At 48.8% G+C, this 12,568-nt stretch overlaps 1 protein-coding gene across 3 annotated transcripts in view; it reads left to right on the top strand.

The window, feature by feature from the left end:
- SCUBE1 (signal peptide, CUB domain and EGF like domain containing 1) overlaps positions 1-12,568 on the top strand; it is a 1,846,233-nt gene that overhangs the window by 737,986 nt on the left and 1,095,679 nt on the right. The gene's annotated exons all lie outside the window — the stretch shown is intronic.

Below are 12,568 nucleotides of genomic sequence, written 5' to 3' on the forward strand. Positions count from 1 at the left end.
GGTAAGTCGAAGCATGCTAAGAAGTCCAAGAGGCAACATCGCTCTTCGGACTCCCCTCGCCGGTCGTGCGACTCGGTCGAGGGTCCGGGTGGTACCACCCCCGCGGCTCCGTCAGAGCCACAGGAGCCGCGTCCGTCCCCATACCCTCCGGTCCCTGGGACTGACGCGACTCCGGTGGAGATCAGTGCCTTCCTCTCGGCCATGAGGGGCCTGGCTCCGCCGTCAATACCTTCCGGCGCGCCTTCGGACCCTGCGGGCTCGACTGGGCGACCTAGCGAGCCGGCGGCTCCGGCCCTGGCGCCGTCGTCAACTTCGGTCCCGACACCGCAGGTCCCCGTGGGATCCAGGCCTGGATCTCAGTCGGTGCCGGTCGACCTCACGACGCCTCCTCCACCGACACCGGTTCCACCCCCGGCGCCGACTCCGGACACCGCCGTTCCCCGGTTCAGCCCCGGTCCGGGCCCGGCGCCGGTGCAGCGCCGTCCGGCGCCACAGCCGACGCCGATGGATGACAATTTCATCTACCGTCCGGCTCCGATTATTCCCCCTGTTTATCAGGAATCGGATGACGGGGGCGACTGGGAGGGGTCTGAGGACCCTCTGGCCGTGCAGGCCAACTTATCTCAGGACTGGGCAGATGAGCTGGGGGATGCCAGTGGTCTGGACACCTCCCCGGACACTGGTTTCATCTCTCCTCCGACTTTGGCTTCGGAGGAAGGTGCGGCATTTTCAGTGGTGCTGCGCAAGGCGGCCGAAGCCCTTGGGCTGGAGCTGCCTGCTGTGGCCGTGAGGACTAACCTTCTCACTGAAGTGCTTCAACCGTCAGCAAGCTCCTCGGAGCCTCTGCTGCAGTTCAATGAGGCACTAGTGGACGTTCTGAAGGGCACCTGGTCCAAGCCCTCCACAGTACCTCCTGTGGATCGGAACGTGGCCCGGCGCCACCGCCCTGCTCCGGGCGACCCCAGTTTTCTGTCCCAACACCCCACGTGCGAGAGCCTGGTTATCCAGGCCTCTACTTCCCAATCCTCCTTCCCGTCCGCTCCCCCGGATCGGGAATCCAAGAGGCTAGAGTAGTTCGGTAAGAAGCTGTTCTCTTCCCTTAGTTTGGGACTGCGGTCCTTGAACACCGCTTGCCTCTTGGACCATTATTCCGACTCTCTGTGGGATACAGTGGAGGACGTGCTGCCCCAGTATCTGGAGAGGACCGGACGCGGCTTGCCCAGGCTCTTGCCGACGGGCGGGATGCAGCACGACATGCTATTCGATGTGGACTAGACACTACGGACTCGCTGGGTAGGGCGATGTCAACCACGGTGGCGCTCCGCCGCCACGCTTGGCTGCGGTCCACATCTTTCTCAGGGGATGTCCAGAGCACCCTCATGGATATGCCCTTTGATGGCACTCGCCTTTTTGGCGAGAAGGCGGATAGTGTGCCGGTGCGCTTCAAGGACTCCCGGGCTATGGCCAAGTCCTTGGGCCTCTCGGGGCCACGACCGCAAACTTTCGCTTTAGTCCCTTTTGTGGCCAAGGAAGGGGCGCCCCCTCACGTCCGCCTAGCCACCGGCCGCAGCTCCAACCTGCACACGGTCGCGGACGTGGATTCCGCCGAGGCAGTACCGGGGGTCAACGTGCCGGTCAGTCCACATTCACCCCGGCAGCATCCGCCTCAAAGCCCTCCTAGTCCGTGCTTTCAGACCCATTCCATGCCAGTGGGTGGCAGAGTTTGCCATCACCTGCTCCACTGGCGTTCCATCACTTCGGACAGGTGGGTGCTGCAAATCTTCCAAAGGGGCTACTCCCTCCCCTTCGAGATGACCCCTCCAGCCATGCCACCGCAGTGCCACCGCAATTCGGGGGATCACTTGAATCTTCTACAGGAGGAAGTTGCAGCCCTCTTGGCCAAGGGGGCTGTCGAGCGCGTTCCTGATCCAGAAGTAGGTCGTGGTTGTTATTCCCACTACTTTCTGGTTCCCAAGAAGGGCAAAGGGGGCCTACGCCCTATCTTGGACCTCAGGATCGTCAACGCCTTCCTCCGGAAGGAGAGGTTCAAGATGCTTACCCTAGCTCAGGTTCTGGCTGCCCTGGATCCAGGAGACTGGATGGTAGCGTTGGACTTGCAGGACGCCTATTTTCACATTCCCGTCCTGCCGGCCCACCGGCGTTACCTGCGGTTCACGGTGGGTCAGGAGCATTTCCAGTTCACGGTACTCCCCTTCGGCCTCACCAGTGCCCCTAGGGTGTTCACGAAAGTGATGGCGGTGGTCGCAGCTCATCTGCGCAGATCAGGGGTTCCAGTCTTCCCCTATCTTGACGACTGGCTGTTGAAGGCGGGCTCGCCCCAGCAGGTTGTCTCCCACCGCCAGACTACGGCCGACCTCCTGCATTTGCTGGGGTTCTCCATCAACGTGCCTTAGTCGCATCTGAGTCCCTCCCAGAAGCTACTTTTCATCTGGGCGTTTCTGGACTTGGCGCAGTTCCGGGCTTATCCTCCGGAGCAGCGGCTCCGGGATATTCAGACTCTGATTCCCATCTTTCAGCCTCTATCCCGGGTTTCGGTCAGGTTGGTGCTGCGGCTTCTGGGTCTGATGGCCTCCTGCATCCTGTTAGTGCATCACACCAGGTGGCGAATGCGGGCTCTGCAGTGGGACCTGAAGTTTCAGTGGGCCCAGCATTGGGGCAACCTGTCCGACCATGTCTTGATCTCGGAGGGCACTGCAAAACAGTTGCAGTGGTGGCTCACGAACCGCGATTGGGTCAGCGGCAGATCCCTCTCCCTACCCCACCCGGAGCACGTAGTGGTGACGGATGTGTCCCTCCTGGGATGGGGGGGCCACATGGGGAGGCGGAGATCAGAGGACTCTGGTCTCTGGCGGAGGCTCGACTCTATATCAACCTTTTGGAGCTGACAGCGATCCGACTTGCACTGAAGGTATTCCTTCCCGTTGTCCGGGAAAGTGTGGTGCAGGTGTTCACGGACAACACCACCGCCATGTGGTATTGCAACTAGGGGTGGGCGGAATTTGCGTAATCGCGTTACGCAAATCTCCGCGAAACGGTAAAAAATCTCCGCGAACACGCAGAAATTCCGCGAACACGCGGAATTGCTTGTTCGCGATGCTTTTTTCCTGTTCACAATCGCTGTTTGCGTGCTCGGGGAGAAATATCTCGCGAACACGCATTTTGAGAACGCGAACAAGCAAAAATTTCGCGAAGTCGCGGAAAGCGGAATTTTGGGCAATTTCGCGTTCTCCGCATAACGCGAAATTACCCAAATTCCGCAAATTCCACGAACGGAACGGAATTTGCCACCCAGGCCTAATTGCAACAAACAGGGCGGGATGGGGTCATGGGCCCTTTGTCAGGAGGCTCTGTGCCTCTGGACATGGCTGGAACATCAGGGCATCACCCTGGTGGTTCACCATCTGGCGGGCTCTCTGAACGCCAGAGCAGACAAACTCAGCCGCCGGTGCATGATGGATCACGAATGGCGTCTCAACTCGGACGTGGCGCAAGGCCTCTTTCGGCAGTGGGGAGAGCCTTGCTTATATCTATTTGCCACCGAAGAGAACGCGCAATGTCAGCAGTTCTGCGCGTTGGAGTTTCCAAGGTGGCACTCGCTCGGGGACGCTTTTAGTCGCGAGTGGAGTTGCGGTCTGTTGTACGCCTTTCCGCCTATACCACTTCTGCCCAGAGTGCTGCAGAAGATCAGGCGCGACCGGACCCAAGTCATCTTGGTGGCTCCAGATTGGGCACGAAGGTACTGGTATCCCGAGCTACTCAGTCTGTCAATTGATCCCCCGATACGACTGCCTCTTCAGGAGGACCTTCTGTCGCCGCAGCAGGGGACGGTCCTCCACCCGAACCTGTCCAGTCTCCACCTTCATGCGTGGAGATTGAGCGACGACAGTTGATGCCATTTGACTTGCCTCTTGAAGTCTGCAATGTGATTCTGGCAGCCAGGCGTCCCTCCACTAAAACGGTATACGCCTGTAGGTGGAACAAATTTGTGGCATGGTGCACAGCAAAGGCTGTGGATCCCCTTTCCGCTCCTCTTTCTGAGGTTCTCCTCTTCCTTCTTTCTTTGGCCCAGCAGGGCTCTGCTCTGACCACTCTCAAAGGTTATCTTTCTGCTATCTCTGCCTTCCTTCGGCTTCCTGATCAGCCTTCTCTCTTGAAATCCCCTGCTGTTTCTCGGTTCCTTAAGGGCATTACTCACATGTTTCCTCCTGTCCCTTTCGTAATCCCTCAGTGGGATTTGAATCTTGTTTTGACTTATCTGATGTGCGCTCCCTTTGAGCCACTTCATAATTGTCCTCTTCATCTCTTGACGCTTAAGACTGCTTTCCTGGTAGCCATCACCTCTGCTAGAAGGGTGAGTGAGCTCCAGGCTCTCTCGTCTAAGCCTCCTTTCCTTTCTATTCATCCGCCCTTCCTTCCTTCCTAAGGTTGTGACTGCCTTTCACATCGGGCAGTCTGTTACGCTGCCCACCTTCTTTCCGCCTCCGCATCCCTCGAAAGAGGAAGAGCGGCACCACCGTCTGGACCCAAAACGTGCGCTCTCCTTCTATCTGGACCGCACAAAACAGTTCCGGGTGGACGACCAACTCTTCGTTGGCTACGTGGGCGCTAAGAAGGGGCGGGCGGTGCACAAGCGAACCATCTCTTGGTGGGTCGTTTTGTGCATCAAAGCTTGTTACTCCTTAGCTAAAAAGGAACTTCCTGTTGGGTTGAGGGCCCATTCCACTCGGGCCACGGCGGCGACGACGGCCTTGGGTCAGGGAGTCCCCTTGCAGGACATCTGTCAGGCAGCATCGTGGGCCTCGCTGCACACGTTTGCCAAGCATTATTGCCTGGACAGCCAAGTCCGGAGAGACGGCTTCTTTGGCCGTTCTGTTCTCCAGGACTTTCTGGAGTGATCTTGGTTCGCAGACCCACCACCGGGGTTGGTATTGCTGGGGTATCTATTCTAAGGTGAGGAATCTAACTAACGTGTTTCTTTCAGATGAACAAGTTACTTACCTTCGGTAACGATGTATCTGTAAGAAACATTAGTTAGTTAGATTCCTCACCGACCCACCCATCCTCCCCGTTCTACGAACCGACATCTAGGGTTAAGGTTATCCTTTTCAGGCCCTTAGACTTTTTTGGCACCAGTGTCGGTCTCTTGCATGGCTCTGCGTTCCTGGCGTGGAAAGCTATGTACAAGAACTGACGTCAGCACGCGAGGGCGGCGTCTAAGTACTCCGACGACGTCATTCCGGCGCACAACGCCGACGACGGAAGCGGAGCCGCTGACGATGCCTAGCGACGCGCAAGGGGTATTGCTGATGAAAAATCTTTCCGGATCCAGCCTGACGCCTGGGGATATTCTAAGGTGAGGAATCTAACTAACTAATGTTTCTTACAGATACATCGTTACCGAAGGTAAGTAACTTGTTCATCAGGCAGCATTCTTTCAAAAAAGTGCAGAAGGAGTCTGGGTGACACAAGAAACACTTCAAACAATGTCGCTCGACACTCGCAGAAGCGGTATGGCAGTACACAATAACGATACATACTCAGTCCTGTCTTGTAATGTGAATGGGTTGGGAAACAAGGTGAAGAGAGGCCTAGTGTCAACATATATCAAGAGACTGAAGCCTGAGGTAATATTCCCTCAAGAAACACACCTGAAGGGACCACAGTGCAGATTTCTGGGTGGGGGGCATATAAAACGCTAGCACATGCAGGTTTCTCTACTGGCGCGAGAGGGGTCCCAATCCTTATCAGAAAATCCCCACCATTCAGAATTGAACGCACATGGGTGACCCTAATGGGACATACATAGTGGTAAAGGGAATATGGACAAGAATGACATCACCCTGATCAGTGTTTATGCTCGCCCACGACTACAGAAACCAATACTCACCTAATTGGGGGAGACTTTAAAGATGTCATAGACCCCCAGCTAGACCGCACCACGACAACCACAAGCAGCCCCAAAGACACACAACTCAAACGCTTTACTGACACACTAGCACTAACAGATGTGTGGCGCAGACAACAGAGAGTCTTCTCCAGAACTGACTATATTTTCAACCCGGCAGGGGAATTGACAGAGATCCAGAAAGTAGAATACCTGTCAAGAGGCCTCTTTGATCACTCGCCTCATTGGCTCACAGTGAGCAAAAAAAGACAGCAAACCAGGAATGGTTAGAAACTCGATGCCTGGGAACTTAAAGACCCTAAAGTCGCCCAGGAAATTAAAAGGAACACAGAAATTTACTTTAAAGAAAACACAGGATCCGTAGAGTCTGTTGTAATGCTCAGGGAGGCATACAAGACGGTCCTAAGAGACAGAGCCCAGAACATAATAGCACACAAAAAAAATAAGAGAAACAGAAGAGATAGCAGAATTTGAATCAAAACTTCTTCAACTAGAAAAACAAGCCCTAACCAGCGAAGATCCTTCGCTAAAACGAAATACTCAAGTTCTCCGCAGGTAGTACTTGGCCCTCGCCCACAGAGATGCACAGGAAGCGTTTCAAGCCACGTGCCGATGGCTATACGATGCCGAAATAAGGCGGGCAGGCTGCTTGCATGGCTCATTAAGAAAGAATTAGAGGCAAGATGTGTGATCCAGGTAGACTCTGAAGACGGTCAAACCTACAATATGCCCACCAAGATAGCGACCACTTTCGCTCAATATTAAGGGACCTTCTACGCTGAACGCTCTCTGGCAGAGATAGCACAAATAGAAAGATACCTAGCCGAAATAGATGTCCCTACACTAGATAAAAAAGAGGCCCAAACATTAGAGGACGAGATAAAGCTTACAGAAATTAGGGAAGCCATTAGCTCTCTGAAACTCGAGAAAGCCCCGGGTCCCAATGGAATACCACCAGAGTTATATAAACAGAATGCAACCGTGTTAAGCCCCCACCTTCTTAACAGGTTCTTAGAAAAGCAAGAAGTGGGCATCCTTCCACGTGATCTTCGGACTGCCACAATAGTGGTAATACATAAAAAAGGTAAACTGCCAGAGAGGTGCAGTTCCTATCGATCCATACCCTTATTAAATATGGAGACAACATTTTTATCCCGCATATTAACCCATAGACTGAGAGCAGTCATAGCCAACCTCATCCACCGAGATCAATCCGGCTTTATGCCCAAGAGGTCAACTCAGCTGAACTTGTGCAGATTATATAATTGGCTGGATGTTGCAAGTGCCAGGTCAGACCTACATTTAATACTGTTGTTAGATGCTGAAAAAGCATTTGACACAGTCCACTGGCCTTTCCTTATGTTGACCCTAGAGAAATTCGGATTTGGTCCTAAATTCCGACAATGGATAGCTATCCTGTATAAACAACCAATGGCCTGTGTATGGGTCAATGAAGCAACATCTAGGGAGTTCACAATAGGACGTGGCACAAGACAAGGGTGTCCCCTATCCCCACTGGTCATTGCCCTCGTATTAGAGCCTCTTGCATGCATAATTCGGGCGCTCCAGGATATGTCCGGTTTTCGCCGAGATGAGAGCGTGACCACTGATGAGCGCTTATCCCTCTACGCAGATGACATCCTCCTCTATGTTACCAACCCCCAGGATACCCTCCCATGTGTCTTTGAAACTTTTGAATGCTATGGGGAGCACGCAGGACACAAAATTAACTGGGAGAAATCCTGCCTATACCCAGCAACCCAAGGCTTCGAACCACATGAGACCCTGGGACAACTCAAATTTGAGAAAGACGGGATAAAGTACCTAGGAGTATATATCTACGCAAACAGACTTGAAGCTCTACATCAGAATATATATAGAATCATCGCGGAATTCATTGCTGACATAGAGAGGTGGAAATCATTGCCCCTGACGCTTAACAGGAAAGCGGCACTATATAAAATGATAACACTACTAAATGTTTATATCTACTCCAGAACACACGCTACCCATTCCCAGAAGAGGTCTTCGTTAAGATGGACGAGGCACTGAGGACATTCCTGTGGGATGGTGGGACCACTCTGCAGTGAAACCAATATAACGGGGGCATATCACTTCCAGATATTAGGTCATACTATTGGGCAGCCCACTTAATTGTTGTTAACGACTGGGAACACATGTCAGGGAACCACCCTAAATACGCATTAGAGCGTGCTCCATTTGAGACGCGCCCTCACACCCACTGACTTTATGGAGGGAATGGAGCTTGGAAGCTACTAGCAGCCAAGCAGGTGGTGATAAATGCCTGGAAGAAAGCATAAAGGCATATGAATTGGAACAATCAAATCACAAGAGAGACTCCACTCTGGGTGGGGGAGTGACTCTGAGAATTCACAAAACTAAAAGGTTTTAAGAAGGGGGATCTGCTGGGCATTTCTAAAATTAAAGACATACTAGATCGTAAGGAGCTCACCACTTTTTCACATCTCCAAAAGGAATACAAACTGCACCAGAAACAATATTACAAATAAATGCAGATAGCACACGCATGGAGGGCGCAGAGAGTTGACATGGAGAAGAACCCTGACTATGCCCCGTTAGAGGGTAGACTTCTCATGGGCGAAATCAGTGAGAAAGCAGTCTCATGGACATACAGGACCTCAATCAATAACAAGCCAGACACTCTCATAAATTAAAGGCAAGGTGGGAACTAAAATTGGGAGCCATAGATGATCTTGACCTGGAGACTGAATTGATGCACCCACGAGAGGTTGCTATAAGTCTCGACTCCGTCTCATCCAGTTTAAGGTCCTACATAGGGACTACTATGATAGATCCCGTCTACACAAAATGGGAAAGGCCGATACTCCCAAATGCCTCAGATGTACCCATGAAACAGACACATACATACACACAATCTGGGAGGAGATACAGGGATATTGGGAAAATATAACTGCAGAGATGGGGGAAATACTAGGAGAAAAGATACCTATGGACCCTAAATTTGTGCTATTAGGTATATCCGCAGATGTTGATCTCCCCAGAAAAAAACGAATATTAGCTAACTTAGGCCTGGTGGTCGCAAAGCAAGAGACAGCACCGTGGCCCACGCTATGTGATTGTAGAAGGGGAATGGACTTATACATGTCAGGGGAAAAATGACCTATATAGCCAGTGGATGTCCAAAGAAGTTCAAGAAAATCTGGAACACATGGATATAGTACCATGGATTCCTGGGGGAGGGATCACAGGAGGCCACCCAACTCGAACTGCAAAGTAATGCAGAAGGGTACCTGGGACAAACTGAAACACTGGGTATATGAGACGTATGCATCACTGGATTATGTATCAGCGTTGTACGTGACCAGGGTTCTTGTTGATTACGCTATGGTGATTTCAAATCTATTGCTTGAAAGTATATGCTGTACCTGTATTACAAATAATACAAATATATATATATTTTTTAAAGAATACAATTGCATCAATAAATGTTTGAAATGCCAATTTGTGTATTTCTTGTGTCTCCCTTTGGGCACTATTAAGTAACAATGCAAGGGTAGATCTGTTTCCACAATTTCCTTAGGGGAATTAGAGTGATCCTGTTCTGAGGTTGCAGACGACATCCTGTACCCTGTCAAGTTAGGGATCCAGATGGCACATTGTGAGCTAGCCAGGAATTGGTCCAACATACTCTGATGATATGAGGGGACTCAGTCCCCATATTGGGACGCTTATGTTGTCCAGATGCACAGTCCTACTTAATTAGTAGGAACCATACAACATGGCACCACCCACATTATAGGTCAGGTACTTAATTTATGGGTCTCCTGAGTAGTTCTTACATTTGCCCAAATCCCCTAGTCACCCTATACGTCTGTGGTGTTAGGGATTAATCCTCCTCAGCTAAATAGGGAACCTCAATTTTTGTCTGTAGATATTCAAGCTTGAACTTCTAAAAGGATACCCCACTATAGACTTCCCTTCTCTAAATTCCTTTAAATATGGAGAATACAGTACCAGTGGTCATTCCATTGAATTGCAGACATGCAGTAGCACACATTTATTAAACAAAAGGAGGCACACCGAACGAAGCACTTTTAGTCAATTGTGATTTCTTAAAGAATTGTCATCTCCTTTAAAGAGACTTTTTAACGATATTAGAAAGGGTGCAACTATACCTACCGAGTTCAAGGAATCTGTAATAATATCTTTTGTGAAAAAAGATAATAATCCTCTAGATGTGAACTCCTTCCGCCCAATCAGTTTACCTAATTCTGACTATAAGATTTTAATGAAAGTATGGGCTCAGCGCTTCCTCCCTGCTGCCCAAGAAATAATACACAAGGATCAGACAGGTTTTATAGCAGGCCGATCTATGGCTACTAATACTCAATTTTTAATTCACGCCTTAGATTTTTTTAACATAAACGAAATTCCTTCTGCAATAATTATGGTTGACGCTGAAAAAGCCTTCGATCTTGTGAATTGGCAAACATTGTTCTTAACGTTGAGGAGTTTTGGCTTTCCACAACAGGTTAATAATATGTTAAAAAATATTTATTATGGTGCAAGCGCTAAGGTGGTTATTAATCAGGAACAATTAGGGGAAATTATAATAAAACGGGGAACTAGGCAGGGTTGCCCGCTTTCCCCATTACTTTTCACCTTTTTTATTGAACCCTTGGCTTTAAGAATACGCAATAATGCTGCTATTTCTTCTCCTATTCCGGGGATGTCAAAAGTTAAGTTGTTCGCCGACGATATCATCTTGTTTAACCCCCACCAAAGAAAATCTAGAGCTTGCCTTTAAAGAATTCTCTTTGTTTCAACAAATCGGTGGATATAAAATAAATGAAAAAAAGACCGAGATACTGGCTTTCAATATTGATCATAATGTTCTAACCAATAATTTGAGATTTCAAGCGATGAAAACTGACCCAATTAGATATTTGGGTATCTATGTTACTAATCAGTATCACAAATTATTTGAATTGAACTATCTTAGAACTAAACATAAGATCAAGAGCCTTTTCGAACAATGGTCCATACTCCCCCTCACAATTATAGGAAGAATTTCTTTGATCAAAATGTCTATTCTTCCTTTATTGATTTTTTTGTTTTTAAACGTCCCTATTTGCCTTAATCAAACCTATTTCAACGAACTAGATACTTTGTTTAGGGAATTTATTTGGGCAAAAAAGTTTCCTAGAGTAAAATTAACCACAGTACAGCTGCCCATAAATCAAGGAGGTTTAGCACTTCCGCAGATACGAACATATTATCAGGCTGCCCTTTTCAATTTAGTGGTTGATCTAATTAACTAGAAGTGCATCTATGAAAGTTTTTTTATCGACAAAATGATAATTGAAGGGGGAACGCAAACACCCGCCTTTTTGAAGACTGCCAAATTACCTAAGAGGACCCGCTACAAGTCCCTACGAGAAGTCCAGTTTAGGCTCCAAGCAGTCTTTAAAAAAAATAGCTCCTCTGGCTTTCAATTTTTGGGTCTGGGAGAATGCAATAGTCTGGGCCTACATTTACAACCAAGATATATTGAGATTTGGAGTGAATGCGGGTTCTCACAACTTAAACACTTCATTGTTCATAACAAAATTATATCTTAGCAAGAAATAATGAGTAGGGCAGAAGGTTGTAGAAAGCCCACGTTTCTTGAATATATGCAGATAGTTCATTTTATCTCCAATACTGCGGGCATTTTGAATACTCCACACTATACCATGGTAGAACTTTATGACCTTAAGCTCTCGAGACTCGGGAAATGGTATTCTGCATTGCGGAAGGATGAACACGCAAAGGGGATAGTTTCCCATATCGAAAAAATAGCAAAGGATACGGGCTCCAGATTTAGTCTCAGGGAATGGGAAAAAATATGCCTTCTAAGGCATAGGTCTCTACGTGCCGCTAATTTTAAAAGAATGTCCTTTCTATCAAGATGGCTCGCATATTGGACTCCATCAATGATTCAGAAACGATATCCCGATCATCCCAATAGGTGTTTTCGCTGTCACCAGGAGGAGGAAGGTGGATGGCTTCACATTTTTTTTTCTTGCCCGCAACTGATACAGTTCTGGGGGGGGATCTTCAATGATATGGGATCAGTTTTAGGCATGAGTGTCTTTCCCCAGGTTGAAACCGCATTATTCGGATACTCAAGGGACGAGGCCAATTTATCTAGCTCCGATAGGGTTTTTATAGCCATATCTTGTATGGTGGCACGATCCTTGATACTTCAAAATTGGAAATCTAACGAGATTCCGAATCATTTGAATTGGTTTAATAAAATGAAAAGGATCTGGAAATTCGAAGAGGCATATGCCAAAAGAGTAGGGGGTATAAGGAAATTTAAGAAAAATTGGGATAAATTTGAAGAATTACTCCTACTCAAGGATAGGCCCTAGAGATGGCGTGGATTCTCTAATTGGTTAAGAGGAATACAGTTTCAATCACTAATAAACTACTGATCCCCAAATGGACCAGGGCAATGATTTCCTACTTGTATAAGTTTTACACTATTCAAAAAGTACAATTTTTTGGGGTCAATGTTGTTAATGTTGCTTCCCTCCTTAGGTGATTTTTAGTAGCTTTTAAATGGCTGTCATCTGAAATTGCACTTTACCCCGT

Source organism: Triturus cristatus, chromosome 4_1 (assembly GCF_964204655.1).
Source record: "Triturus cristatus chromosome 4_1, aTriCri1.1, whole genome shotgun sequence".
NCBI classification, from domain to species: domain Eukaryota; kingdom Metazoa; phylum Chordata; class Amphibia; order Caudata; family Salamandridae; genus Triturus; species Triturus cristatus.